Source organism: Geotrypetes seraphini, chromosome 2 (assembly GCF_902459505.1).
Source record: "Geotrypetes seraphini chromosome 2, aGeoSer1.1, whole genome shotgun sequence".
Classification (NCBI taxonomy): domain Eukaryota; kingdom Metazoa; phylum Chordata; class Amphibia; order Gymnophiona; family Dermophiidae; genus Geotrypetes; species Geotrypetes seraphini.
In genome coordinates, this window is record NC_047085.1 from 120,329,427 (window position 1) to 120,345,056 (window position 15,630).

The window sequence follows — 15,630 nt, forward strand, 5'->3', positions numbered from 1 at the left end:
GAGGACTGGCTTTTAATTTGTGAATTATTCAATTTTAAATGTTTCAGATATTAAAGAATAGATAAGGTCTTTATTTTAGAAGCATTTCTATAAGTAAATAGCAGCTTTACATACATGGATTAGCTACATGTGTAGATGGTGACTTCAGAAAGCCGCTATCCCACTCTGACAAATTATACTAGACACTGTGGTGTACAGGCCTCTCGCATGAATCACCACTTTAAACAAAACGAGCCTCGGAGCTAGAGGTACGGCGAATAATGCCAGAGCCCCTGTAATTATTCAGCTACTCAGCTGACCTGTTTCAATCATCGGTTCCTCTTACAACTGGCAGCCACCACGGAAAAAACTCCACCAGGAGTAAAAACCGTGATGCAACCAGTTGTAGAGTCTTACCTAGCTTAAAGCTCTATGCACCCCAGTGTCTAGATACAAAAAACATAAACATCACAAAATACACACACAAACAAGCCAAGTACTTAGCTACACAAATAGGGGCGTCCTTCTGGAGAAAAAAAACATGATGTATATTTCTCAATACAGACCATTTGACCAATACAGACCTCTCACGGGGCTGTGCTTTAAATCTTCGGTGCTCTCCACTCCTAATCACAGTTCCCAAGAGAGCACCTATATCTTCTAGATGCACTTGAACAAGTCCTATTTGCAATACTTCAAAGTCCTTACACAGCTTCCATCAGCACTCCCGGCCAGTGGCAGAAAATCCAAATCCAGGTCCCTTCCTCGACAAGAGCCTTGTTTTACTATATCCCGCTGCCTCAGAAGAAAAGGGCTAATTACAAACACATAGTATACTTCATTTCTTCTATCACCACAGCATTGACTCAGGAGAGGCAGGCAAATTTAAACACCCACCCCCACACGCATGTCACAACACGTGATGAGCTACAGGAGGAAAGTTTAAAGGGCTCATCAGATCTTGATGGTACTGTTTAACCCGCAAGGTTCCATTGATTGCAAAGTGTAAATCCAAAATTGTTCCCTTTGTCTCAGTTTTCTTTTGAAATCCCCCTCTCTTACCTATAAAAAGTTTTTCCAAAACCAGACATTTGAAATCTTCAAATGTGTGTCCAACAGTCATATAGTGTTGCACCATCGGGGCTTCACTTTTTATGTGTTTAATACATGACCGATGTTCTATCAGATGGGTTTTAAAAGATCTAGAAGTTTGCCCCATGTAGATCTTATCGCAGGGGCATCTAACAATATAAATTATCCCCACTGAGTCATAGGACGTATTATATCTCAATTTCCTCCGAAAACCTATCTTCGCCTAATGAAACTCTTCACATTCTTCCATGATTCCCCAGACAGAACAGTGAGTACATTTTTTGTGCCCCCTTACTCCACTCTCAATCATGCGGCACAACTGCACATCCAATTTGCTGACCATGTCAGCTATATTCATATTCCTCGAAAAATCCACCTGACATTTGATTTGGGACAGTACCAGATGAACTTCAAAAAGGGGAAGATGTTTATGTATCACTTTAGCCAAAAGATTGGATGAACTATTAAATTTCAGAAAGCACTGAGTGGTATTCTCCACCTCAGATTTTCGCTTTTCTTGACGTAGAGCATCACGATCATTATACAAAGATCTTTTATAGGCCTTGTGCACAGCAGATTTGGGATAACCCCGTTCTTCCAACTTCTTTTTCAAGTTCCCAGCAGCCTGTTTATAGATATCAGTGGAATCACAAATCCGGCAGTAACGTAAAAATAGAGATAAAGGGATGCTTGTCTTAACATGGCTGGGATACATACTGTTGAATGCCAACAGAGTATTATGATCAGAGGGCTTCACAAACACAGAGGTGGAAAAAACTCCTTCTTGAATGTTACACAATGTCTGTCCATAGTGCAGTCAAATTTGATGGTAGAATGGTAGCGGTTTAATTCCTGTACAAAGTCATATAGCTCTTGTTGGTTCTCTGTCCAGATAACAAGAAGAAATGAAGTTTGTGTTTGTGATTAGCCCTTTTCTCCTGAGGCAGTGGGATATAGTGAAACAAGGGTCTTGTCAAGGAAAGGATTTGGATTTTCTGCCACTGGCCGGGAGTGCTGATGGTAGCTGCGTAAGGACTTTGGGACTTTGAAGTATTGCAAATAGTACGTGTTCAAGTGCATCTAGAGCAGGGGTCTTAAACTCCCTCCTTGAGGGCCGCAGTCCCTCAAGGAGGGATTTTTCAGGATTTCCCCAATGAATATGCATGAGATCTGTGTGCATGCACTGCTTTCAATGCATATTCATTGGGGAAATTCTGAAAACCCGACTGGATTGCGGCCCTCAAGGAGGGACTTTGAGATCCCTGATCTAGAGGATATAGGTGCTCTCTTGGGAACTGTGATTAGGAGTGGAGAGCACCGAAGATTTAAAGCACAGCCCCATGAGAAGACTACAAATGGTCTGTGTTGGGAAATATACATCACGTTTTTTTCTCCGGAAGGACGACCCTATTTGTGCAGCTAAGTACTTGGCTTGTTTGTGTGTGTTCTGTGATGTTTATGTTTTTTTGTATTACCACATTTCTAAACACTGGGGTGCATAAGAGCTTTAAGCTAGGTAAGTCTCTACAACCAGTTGCGTCACAGTTTTTTTTCTCCTGATGGAGTTTTTTCCATGGTGGCCGCTGGTTGTAAGAGGAGCTGATGATTGAAGCAGGTCAGCTGAATAATTGCAGAGGCTCTGGCGTTATTCGCCGTACCTCTAGCTCTGAGGCTCGTTTTGTTTAAAGTGGTGGTTCATGCGAGAGGCCTTTACACCACAGTGTCTAGTATAATTTGTCAGAGTGAGATAGCTGTTTATAAAATTGAATTGACAAAGTTTACCTTGTGAGTTTTGCAAGTGACTTTAGAAAGCCTCCATTACAAGAGGAGGTCCACGTTGTGCACAATATAGGCAGGGTTAGGGATGGCTAATTATCTACATCCACGCATCTACCACCTTTTCATAAATAGTATTTCCTCCGAAGCATTTCACCTCTTAACTTCATCCTGTGCCCTCTCATTACAGAGTTTCCTTTCAAATGAAAGAGACTCGACTCATGCACATTTATATAACGTAGAAATTTAAACGTCTCATATCTCCCCTCTGCCACCTTTGCTCCAAAGTATAAAGATTGAGAGGATCTTTCAGTCTTCAGATCCTTAGAAGGCTATCATGGTAAAGTAGAAATAGTCTGGCACAAGAATGACACTGTTTTGATCAGACTATCCCTCCATAGTCAGTAGCTGTAGGATAAGGAAATGATTGAGGAAGGTTGTTGTAATTCTTGAAACTGGAAAACAAAAAAACCATAAGCAAGATAACATATTCGTAGTAAGAAAAATAAGAATTCTGGAAAAAGACAAGCAGGACAACTTTCATACCTCTACAATAGGGATGCATTTAGGCTAATAAAAAGAAAAATTGCAAACAAAAAATCACGCCAACCATGCTGGAAACTGAGATGGCCATGTGTTATATCAAATATTATTACTAGACCCAGCAGCATAATTTAGTCCTCTCCTGCAGGAAAATACTCAATTGATAAGTTTCTTAAAATATGTTTTTAAGTTCAAGGTTTGGTTTTTTTTGGGGGGGGGGGTTTATTTATTTATAAATTTTCAAATATACACAATCAAGTTTAACTTGTACAGAAAGCAAGATTCAAGAAATAAAGAAAAACCATCTAAAACAAGGAATAGAAATTCAAGAAATAAATCCTATCTTAAATCTTGCTCAAGTCCTCATATAGGATCCAAAATTGAATTAAACGGAATTTAAGCAATTAATTGAAAGAAGAAAAGATGGTTATAGGTTAATCTGTGCTAAGGGCAGTCATCTATCCTTCATTGAGCATTCTCCAGCCTCGACAGAGACAGGAATGTTGTCAGTTGTGAGGGCTCAAAGAAAACAAATTTATGTGACTTATAATGAATAATACATTTACAGGAGTATCAAAGAAAAAAGGTAGCACCCAAGGCTGTAATAGCTGGTCTTAATAATAAAAATTATTTCCTAAGCCTCTGTGTGTCCCTAGTCAAGTTGGGAAACATTTGAACTTTCAGTCCTAAGAACTCTTTGTGTTTGTTTTTAAAGTATAATTTCAATAGCCAAATTTTGTCTAAGGTAAGGGCGACTGAAAGAAGCAAGGTAGCTGGGGTGGCTACTTCCCTATCAGAAGTCTCTAATAAAGCTGATATGTCCAGTGGATCTTGAATCACTTCTTGTGGATTCTTTTGGTCCTTAAGGTCTTTCAGGAAGATAATAAACCTGTATGAGAGGTGGGATAGAGGATTCAGGAATTTCCAATATTTCCGTTAAATACCGGTTCAACATTTCCCTAGGAGTTGTAACAATCCTAGGGAAATTAATTAGTCTAAGATTATTACTTCTTGAAAAATTTTTGAGTGATTCAAGCTTTCTTCTTAAGTTCGTATTGTCCTTAATTAGTGTCTCCTGTACTAATCTAGAAGATTTAATGTCTTGTTGATTTTCTACTTGTGATTTAAAATCGCAAGTAATTTTCTTCAATCCAGAAATATCTTTATCATGCTCTTTAAATCGTTCTTCCACTTGATAAAGTTGAGAGGCTTTAGTTTTAGGAATAGTAGCTACCAAGTCCCACGGGGCGTCCAAAGTTAGTTCCTGGAGCTTGTTAAGTTGAGGAAATTATAAATGTATAGTTTTATGCTCACCCACTGGCAAGTCTTCCCACTGCTGTTCTGGCTAGACCGAACCAGCCCCCATAGCTGTTGAAGCATCCAACTCCATGTTCAGGCTCCTTTGGAAAAGCTGGGAGCCCGAATCTCCACTCCCCGCACCAATCTCTACTGCCTCTGGAGGAGGAAGCACTCCGGCTCCCGGAAACTCCTCCTCCCTTGGAAAAAACTGATTGTCCGGGGATGCGGGGGCGGTGCTCGCGTGTCAGGGCTGAAGGTCGTCTCAAGCCCCAAGGAGGACTGCTGCGTGCCGCTTCCCTGCAGCGTCTCCAGCGGGGGTAACTCTGACACTGTCGGCATGCCCTGCATGCGCCGGATGAGCTCCTCAATACCGCCGACCACGGGAGTCCCGGAGCGCCGCGAGGCCCCAACGACGCTTCTCCCTCTCCACTTCAGCATCCTTAAGGTAGGAAATTTTATTAGAATACTGAAAAAGTAACTGCCAAGAGGAGACTCTCAGGAGCAAACGCACAGCCAACCTATGCTGTCGCCTTAAGTTCAAGTTTTATCTCACATTGGTATGGACACCTCAATAAAAAGATGGCTCCCAGCAAGACTTATTTTTTATTCCTCAAATTTTTCTTTTTTTCTTGAATAGCTTTTCATAAATTAGGAGATATTAGAAATTTATGCCCAAATATTTCTTTCATAGCTGCATGAAAAATACATCTTTCCTGTCTGCCTTCAGAATGAATAGAGTCAGAAGAAAGGACATCACTCCTGTAGTCCTCAAAAAATCAGTGCTCTCTAAACTGTATTCAGCATTATGTTATCTTCCAGCTTGTTCCCCACCACCACCATGAGCTGATAGTACTCAAACTTATCCCTAAAATTATTTTGGCTGTGGGTCATATCTAATATAACCTTCTTAGTATGTCAAGTGGGGAAGTCAGAGGAGATCTTGCTGCTAAATACACAAATGAATGGACTTCTAAGAATTATAAAGTCAAGGGGTATAAAGACTTAGGCAACCAAGATATTTTGGTTTCTTTTTTACTTTCTGAATATTTCCATAATAGTTTTACATTGCTGAAAGTATGATGTGTGTTTGTGTAGATCAGTGTTTCCCAGTTTCTTCAAGCAAAGTACCATATATACTCGAATATAACCAAGATTTTTGTGCAAAAAAATGGCCAAAATATGGGGGTCTCAAGTTTTAGTTGAGCCTCCTTTCGATGATGGTGGTTTTTTCCTCTCGTCCCCACCCGATGACCAACAGTACTGTTTTTCACCCCTCCCAATGTCCGCCACTGTTATCTTCCACCCTCCTACGATGACCAGCACTGCTATCTCCCCCACCTTCTGATGACCAGCATTGTTATCCCCCAGTGACTGACAATAATATCTCTCCTTACCCCCCCCCATGAATGACATTGCTATCTTTCTCTCCACCACACCTCCCCCTGCTGATAGGCACTCCTATTCTCCGCTACCTGCTCCCCCCTTCCCCAGACCAACATCACAGTCCTGATGCTCTGGAAGCCCATGCCAGCACTCTGCTGGGCTGAAGGGCCTTGAGCATCTGCGCATGCTCATGGCCTGCTTACTTTCGCCCTCTCCAGGATTCTTGAAGGGAGTCCTGCAAGTCTTGAGCATTTGCAGACACCCAAAGCCCTTCATTCCAGCAAAGAGTGTCAGCATGGGCTTCCAGAGTATCGGGACTGTTAAGTACGATGCCAGGTTTGGGGCAGGTAGTGGAGGATTGTAGTGCCTAAGCCACTGTTCTTCGATTCTCCAATGCTGCCGGTGGCCTCCTCTGTACTTTTCTTTTGCCGCAGTCCACCCACCTCTGAAGCAACTTCTGTTTCTGCTTGGGCAGACTGCAGCAAAGAAATGTACAGAGGAGGCCACCGGCAGTGCAAGAGAATCACTCCCATGCTAGCAACCTCTTTGTAGTTTTCTTGGTGAGGGGGGGCTTTGAAACCGGATGGGGAGAACATTTAGTGGAACTGGAGGAGGGGAGAATGTACTAGGAAGGAGGCCTGCCTAGGTGCCTAAGACTCCTCCTATGGGAGGGGCATTAGGTGCCTAAGCCAATCAGGGCCTTAAGCCCTTTCCCGGTGCATCCCAGGAAGGGGGAAGGTCTGCCAACTGTAGGGTGACACATCCCTCCAGCCGGCCTTACAGCAAAAGGAATGAAGGGGTCCTGGGGGGAGGACTTGGGGCTTGCGGGGGTGTTGAAAGTATCGACAGTTGAGGGTGTCATGTGTTCGGGGGGAGTTAGGGTTTGGAGGGATGTTGAGGTGGGGGTTTGGAGGGTATTGGTAGTTGGGACAAGTTATGGGTCCCTTGATGCAGCCACTAAGCTGATCGCAGCAGGAGTATTTCCCCCCAACTAGCTTAACTGGCAGGACTCCCCAAAGCCGCAGCTTCGGGAAACACTGCCAGCTCAACTGATCAGGATAACTTTCCCTGCTGTGATCAGTTTATGGCTTCTGTGGCCTGACCTTAGGAACTCGCAGCTGAAATGTAGGCCAGGATTTTCCAGGCCTACATTTCAGCTACCTATCTTGCCATGAATTGCGGCTAGGTAGCTGCTTTAACCCACCTAACTTCCAGCATTGGCCACGCCTATTTTGGCGTTCCACGGGCTAAAGCAGCTATCTAGCCATGATACCAGCTGCAATTTATTTAGGCATCGGTAGGCACTTCAACACTGCTGTTCTTTGCCGTTTCTGATAGCGTTTTTCAATTATCTTAGGCATCGGCAGGGCGCCTACCGACACCTAAGTTTAGGTGCTAGTTATATAATTTCCCTGTAAATGCTAATACACCCATAGGAATAAAATGGACTTCTTAGCATTTAGCTGCTGTTCCACCTTAGTAAAAAGAAATGCTAGTTTGTTTTTTTATTATCATTCATTTGAGCCAGGTTCCTTCAGTTACACTCATTATAAATTCATGATTAAACCAACATTTTGTCCTGGGTTTTATTTGCCATTTCTGGGACATAGACTATTGAAGTCCAGTAGGTACTGCCTCATGTTCCAACTGCTGGAGTTGCCATCGAAACCTATTCCAACCCATCCTAAACCGTCTTGTCATATACTAGACACAGGCCATAAAAGTCTGTGATGCTTATAGCATGCTGCAACATTTTAGTCTCCATTTAGTACAGTGGTCTCAAACTGAAACCCTTTGCAGGGCCTCATTTTGAATTTGTAGGTACTTGGAAGGCCTCAGAAAAAAAATAGTTAATGTCTTATTAAAGAAATACAATTTTTCATGAGGTAAAACTTTTATAATTTATAAATCTTTCCTTTTGGCTAACTCTTAATAATAATATTGGAATTTATAGCTAAAGAGACATATGATCAATAAACATTTATTTTACTTTTGTGATTATGATAAAGATACCGAGGGCCTCAAAATAGTACTTGGCGAGGCTGCATGTGGCCCCCGGGCCACAAGTTTGAAACCACTGATTTAGTGGCAGCCTCTAACTAGAATATCCACAATTGTTCATGTTCCAACAATACCTTGGGTAAAGGTAACATATGATCTAAGACTGTCCACTTTATCTGATGAAACTGATCCTCTTGTAAAAAAATGTTGGACTATAGGAGTTGTTAAGGTTGCTGAACCTGCATCATTCTGTCAATTGAGTTTTGACCACCGTTTGCTCCGACTACCTGCTCGGGCAGATGCTCTGCTCAATCTGTTTCTTCCATCTCTGAGTGAAACCACAGAATAACAGCTGGACACAAATTGGAGTTAAAACATAAAAGCCTTCATGGGAGAGTACTCAGAGACACAAAATGTTCATCTAAGTATCTCTCTCTGAACCATAGGCACTAGACCACTTTATTAATTTTTTTACATTGCATTAGTGATTTTTATTTTACCATTACCTTGCGGTTCAAGGCGGATTACAGAAGAGGATTTCTGGACATGTCCAGAGGTGTTACAGAGTAGAGTGGGTTGCTTCAGAGGATTGAAATGTTTCATACGGTGTTAGTAAGTCTTCATGTATTTCTTGAATAGCAGGGTTTTTATTTATTTTCTGAAAGTTTTGTAGTCTGGGGGTCGCAATTAGTAGATTGGAGAGTTGGTGGTCTAGTTTTGCTGCCTGTGTGGCTAGAAAGCCATCATACAGTTTTTTCCGTTTGATGTCTCTGATTGGAGGGCATGTGAATGGTGTCTGGGTTCTCCTGTATCTGGTTGTGGTAGTTTGGATTAGGCGGTTGTTCAAGTAGGCTGGGCTGTCACCATTTATGGATTTAAATAATAGACAGTAGAATTTAAATAGTATTCTTGCTTGAATTGGGAGCCAGTGTGAGTCGAGGTATGCCTCGGGGATGTGGTCGTGTTTTCTTAGTGAATAGATTAGTCTCAGGACTGTGTTTTGTACTGTTTGTAGTTGTTTTATCATTGTTGTGGGGCAGGGGAGATATAGGATGTTGCAGTAGGCAAGGAGACCTAGGACTAGGGACTGGACCATGAGCTGGAATTGTTTTCTGTTGAAGAATTTTCAAACTTTCCTTAGGTTTCTCATGACTGCGAATGATTTCTGTATTGTTTTGTTGATTTGTGGTTGCATGGGCAGCATCTGTCTATGGTTGCATGGTGCAGCATTTGTCTGTCGTCATTCCCAGAAGTTTTAGAGTGGATTGAATGGGGTATATGATTGAGTTTATTACTAGGTTTGATATGGTTGGGGTTTTATGTTTTTTCAAGAAGTACATTTTCAATCACAATACAGTTTTTTAATTAGCATCCAATCATAAATTGCATACTCTTGCAGTTTTGACTCTTGGCACATATTTGGTTAGTTGATAATATGATTTCTGAACATTCTTACAGACTGGTAAAAGCCTGATTTTGGTGCTGGGGAAAAAATAGCTAAAACCATTATAAAAATAGATTTACAGAACACACTGATAAATATCATTTAAAGGGACAGAGTCAGCATGGGTTCAGCCAAGGGGAGGTCTTGCCTCATCAATTTGCTTTATTTCTTTGAAGGTGTGAATAAATACATGGATAAAGGTTGAAATAGTGTATCTAAATTTTCAGAAGGCTTTTTACAAAGTTTCTCATGAGAGGCTCCTGAGAAAATTGAAAGAGTCATGGGATAGTGTTTTATTGTGGATTAGGAATTAGTTGTCAGACAGAAAACAGAGGGTAGGGTTAAATGGCCACATTTCCCAATGGAGGAGAGTAAACAGCGGAATATTGCAGGGATCTGTTTTGAGATCGGTGTTATTTAACATATTTATAAATGATCTGGAAATTGGAATGATGAGTGAGGCAATTAAATTTGCTGATAACAATAAACTGTTCAAAGTTGTTAAAATGCATGCAGACTGAAGAATTTCAGATAGAAAATTGGAAGACTGGGCATCCAAATGATAGATGCAATTTAATGTGGACAAATGCAAAGTGATGCACATTGGGAAGAATAACCCAAATCATAGGTACCAGATGATAAGGTCCACCTTAAGGGTCAGCATCCCAAAAAAATATAGCTACTATTTGGATTTTGGCCAGGTAATTGTGACTTGGATTGCCTACTGTGGAAACAGAATGCTAAGATAGATGGACCATTGGTCCGACCCAGTATGGCTAATCATGTTTGTAGTACTTTTCCCTAATATTAGGAAATCTAAAAAGGGCTTATTTGTCCAAGCACTAATTAGTTTTGTCCTTATCAGCAGTTTATGAATTACGAGGGATGTACCAGAATTAATACAAAAGTGGGCATAACTTTATTAACTCACATAGGTCGTTCAAATTGCACATGTTGGTAGAGTAATTCTTTTTCTAAACAAAGTTATTACTCAACATAGTTTCCATCATAAGCAATGCATTTATGCCATCATTGAACCTAACTCGCAAATCCTCTGTGAAAAATTCTGTTGTGCATTGTCATACCCACTGCTTCACAGCCACTTTTACTTCGTGTGTCATCAAATTGTTTTCCCTGAAATTGTCCTTCATTGGACCAAACAGGTGGAAGTAGGAGGGTACCAGATTCAGACTGTACGGTGGATGGGGGACCACTGACCTGTCTGATTTAAGAACATAAGAATTGCCATACTGGGACAGACCGAAGGTCCATCAAACCTAGATCTTTTTTTTTTTTTGAGGGGGGGATGCTGATCCTTAAGGTGTAGACCCTAGCATCTGGTAACTATGATTTGGGTTATTCTTCCCAATGTGCATCACTTTGCATTTGTCCACATTAAATGCTTCTCTAGAGTCAGGAGTGATACCAAAGGACTGGAGAAGGGCAGATGTGGTCCCTCTACACAAAGTGGAAATAAGGAAGAAGGAAATTATAGGCCAGTAAGCCTGACTAATGTGATAAGCAAAATAATGAAAATGCTTTTAAAACATAGAATGGTGAAGTTTCCGGAATCCAGTGGATTACAGGATCAGAAGCAACATGGATTCACTAGAGGTAAGTTTTTTTTTTTCAGGCAAACCTGATCAATTTCTTTGACTGTGTGACCAATGAATTGGGTAGAGGGACTGCTCTAGATGTGGTATATTTAGATTTTAGCAAAGCTTTTGATATTGTTCCACACAGATGTCTAATAAATAAATTGAGTGCTCTTGGGATGGGTCCCAAAGTGACGGGCTGGGTCAGGAACTGGTTAAGTGGAAGATAACAGAGGGTAGTGGTCAATGGAGATCGCTCTGAGGAAAGGGATGTGAAACCAGTGGCGTGCTTCAAGGTTCTGTTCTTGTGCCTTTTCTTTTTAACATTTTTATAAGTGATATTGCTGCAGGGATGTCAAGTAAGATTTGCCTCTTTACAGATGATACCAAAATATGCTATAGAGTAGATACCCCGGATGGTGTGAATAACATGAAAATAGACCTAATGAAGCTTGAAAAATGGTCTGAAATTTGGCAGCTAAAAGTTAATGCTAAGGAATGCAAGGTCATGCATTTGGGCTGCAAAGACCCTGAAGGAATGGTACAGTTTATGGGGTGAAGAAATTATGTGCACAAAGAATCAGTTTCTAGTGGTGAAGCCAGAAGAAAGCAATTGACCAACGCTCGGGCGTAGGTTCTTAAATCCACATATTCCAGAAGAGACCACACCGGGACCCCTGAGAAAGACTACCAGGTCAAAACATGGGCCTTATTGGGTCCACTTATCTCAAGTTGTAGATGTCTTTGACTCTTTCGATACTAATAAAGTCTACATTAGCAACATCGGTTTCCACAGCCTCTTGTTTGAATTCTTTGTTTTATCTGTGAACGCCAAGAGTCAACCCTTTGGCTGATTGAACAACCTTTGGGTGACTGAACAACAAAAGAGTGTTCAAAAGAATGTTCAAAGGACAACAAAAGAACAGGACTTGGGTGTGATTGTATGTGATGATCTTAAGATGGCCAAACAGGTTGAAAATGTGATCACGAAAGCTAGAAGGATGCTAGGGTGCATTGGAAAAGGTGTAGCCAGTAGGAAAAAGGAGGTATTGATACCTGTTTATAAGACTCTGGTGAGACCTCATTTAGAATATTGTATACAATTCTGGAGATCACACCTTCAAAAAGATATAAAAAGCAATGGAGTCAGTTCAGAGGATGGCTACTAAAATGGTGCGTGGTCTTCATTATAAGGCGATTGGGGACAGACTTAAAGATCTCAATATGTATACTTTAGAGGAAAGGTGGGAGAGTTGAGATATGGTAGAGACATTTAAATACGTACATGGAATAAATGCGCATGAGTCGAGCCTCTTTCATTTAAAAGGATACTCTGGAATGAGAGGGCATAATGTGAAGTTAAGAGGTGATAGGCTACGGAGTAATCTAAGAAAATGCTTTTTTTTTTACAGAAAAGAGTGGAAGATGCATGCAACAGTCTCCTGGAAGAAGTGGTGGAGACAGAGATTGTGTCTGAATTTAAGAAGATATGGGATAGGCACATGGGATCTCTTAGAGAGAGGAAGAGATAATGGTTACTGCGGATGGGCAGACTAGATGGGCCATTTGGCCTTTATTTTCCATCATGTTTCTATGTAAGCCCAGTATCCTGTTTCCAGCAGTGGCCAACCCAGGTCTCAAGTACCTAGTTAGATCCCAAGTAGTAAAGCAGATTTTATGTCAAAGATGTGTGTGGTTGTGCATTGCCATGGTGAATGTGGCTCATTTCCAGATTCTTCTTCATTCTTTTCCTCCTAGTGACTTCTCTAAGCTTCTTGAGTGTCTCATCATACTGCTCCCTGGTCATGGTATGGCCATGTTCCAGAAAATCAAGGAGAATGATGCTCTTACCACCCGAAAAAGCCTTCACCATGACTTTCTGTGCTGATCACTGGCTCTTGAACTTCTTAGGCCTTGGAGAAGAGCTGTGACACCATTGCATGGACTGATTGTTTGCTTCTGGATCATAAAGATATGCCCACATTTCATCCCCTGTCACAAGATTGGAAAAAACATGACTTCATTAGCTTCAAACACTATCAGCAGATCAGAGCAGGCTTCTACCTTTCTCTCCTTTAAATCAGGTGTCAACTACCGAGGTAACCATTTTGCACATTCTTTCCGAAACCCTAAGGCTTCCACATCTTATATGTGGCATTGTGACCACAGTCCAGTTGTGTAGCAAGCTCATGGATTGTAACTTGTCTGCGCAAATCAATTCATCCACTCACTGACGATTCGTGTCAGTGGTCACAGTTTATAGTCTCCCACTGCATAGTTTGTCCTCAGTACTGGTTTCCTCTTCTTTATACTTCAGTCTGTGCACATTGCTCTTGTTAATGGTGCCATCTCTGTAAACGTTTTTGTGGATGTCGGACAGCCCCCACTCATCCTTCATCAAAATCTCAATGACAACACTTTGCTTCTGTTTGGAATCCATTATTCACCTGCAATGAAAAAAAAGATTCTGAAATATCTGTATAGAGGAAGAGTTACTCTACCAACATGTGCAATTTGAATGGCCTATGTCAGTTAATAAAGAGCTATGCCCACTTTTGCATTACTTTTAGTACAGCCCTCTTATATCTAAAAATCATCACCTGTCTCTGTGCAGTCAGACATCTTTTCACAGCTTTTCTCCTCTTACTTCTGCGTTATTCTGCCTATATCTCTGACAAGGCATTGTATATTTTTAAATGAAAAAGATTAGAAATCAAATCAACTTTGGTAATTTTCAGCATATTAAATAATATAAATGCATTTGAGTGTACTTGGAATTGCCACAGATTTGAGCCACTAGGAAAATTAATTGGCTCTAATTGCCCCAGGTACCAAATAAGTACCTGTCTAAAATATATAAATTGTTTTGATCATGTAATCATACAGAAAACGTGATATACAAGTCCCCATCCCCCTTTATCTCCCCTTTACCCTTTAAATGCTGAACTTTCTGTTCTACCAATGCACCACTCCCTTTTTCTGGAAGGGAACTTTCCATTACTTCATGTCAGGATACTGCAGATGTGAGAAGCTTATCATGTATAAGCAACTTATTTCTGTAGCTTCAATTTAAGCCCCTAACTATAATTCACATTTGGTTACCTCATTTATATTTGTATCTTTTTCTTCTGTTATAGGATACTTCTCAGGCAAAGGAAATTTCTCATATACTGGTGTATGACACCTCCCACCCTAAATCCTACTTAATATTATTCACATTAACCTTCCCTCTTTGATCCTGAGAGGGATCACTGATTTGCCCTGTATGCCAATCCTATTCAAGAAAGAGAGATAAATATTTACGTGTATATATATGTAGTATATGAACATTTGGAATATTAAAAAGGAGGAGTCTATTATTTCAGAACTTTGGGTATGCTTGTTCATAATACTCCCATTGTTAATGCAAATGACTGTGGCATTCTATCAGTAAGTTCTTTTGCAGAATCATGCCATCCCAGTGCAAGACTTGGCATGGGCCGTCATCTTGGAATAAAGCATGTATCCTAACAAAGAAGAAAAAAACAGTGATCAAAACTCCATCTTCCCTTGCCATACTCATTGATCCATAAACACAAATACAGCACCTGGCCCATATAGCATGGAAGACCTTCTTCAAGAGCTGCACAGCCTGGTTGACAAAAATGGTATGGATACTGTTAGGCAGCAATTGCAAATCTATGTCCAGTCAAGTGAAATGAAAGTGTAGGTCTTTAGCACAGCCAAGAAAGATGGCTAGCGCTGGTACGTCTGGACCATAACAGACACATTGAAAAGGGTACCCCCCATCAGCTGCAGAGAGCTACGACTCTGACACCAGCAATAAAGAGCTTGCTTTAACTACACAAAATGTTTTAAAGACCTTTAAAAATAAAAAAGACTAAAAAATCCAAGTCACCTACCAATGTTTGAGGGTCTAAACAATTCAGAGTCTAATACTGTCAGTGTTTTTCAGCTTCATTTACCATCTACAATGGTATTCAGTTGATGATATTTGTGGTGTCTTTTCACTTGCAAAAGGTGTCACTAAGAAGATTTGGAAGAGGGAGTGTATAGATATTTTCTCCTTATTAATTCAGGATCAGGGTGAGGAAAAAAGTAAGGTAACTAATAAAGAAGCAAATAGTGGTGATAAAGAAAATCCTGGTAAGTTCATCAATAATTAGCAACTTTTTACATATTTATGAGTCTAGTGGTTGAAAAGGAGCCTCAGATAAGTCCTTAACTTAGATACGTTGGCACTATACTTAGAGCTCTTAAGTTTTATAGGGATTGAACATGGTTAAATTATAATATAAAATTCAAGCAAACTATGGCTGAGGATAAATCTATTATTTGTCAACCTATAGTTGGATGAAATGTCTGGTAATAGGCCCTTTTCTTGACAGGTATTACTTTAATACTCAGTTAAACAATGCAAGATCACCACCAACTCTCAGAAGGTATGCCGACGGTATAATCAAATCAGTATATGTGGCATCCATGCTGGTTTCAACACTTGCAGTCTGTAGGGCATCA

General features: G+C 40.7%; 1 protein-coding gene across 6 annotated transcripts in view; it reads left to right on the top strand.

The window, feature by feature from the left end:
• RB1CC1 (RB1 inducible coiled-coil 1) overlaps positions 1-15,630 on the top strand; it is a 325,791-nt gene that overhangs the window by 227,693 nt on the left and 82,468 nt on the right. The gene's annotated exons all lie outside the window — the stretch shown is intronic.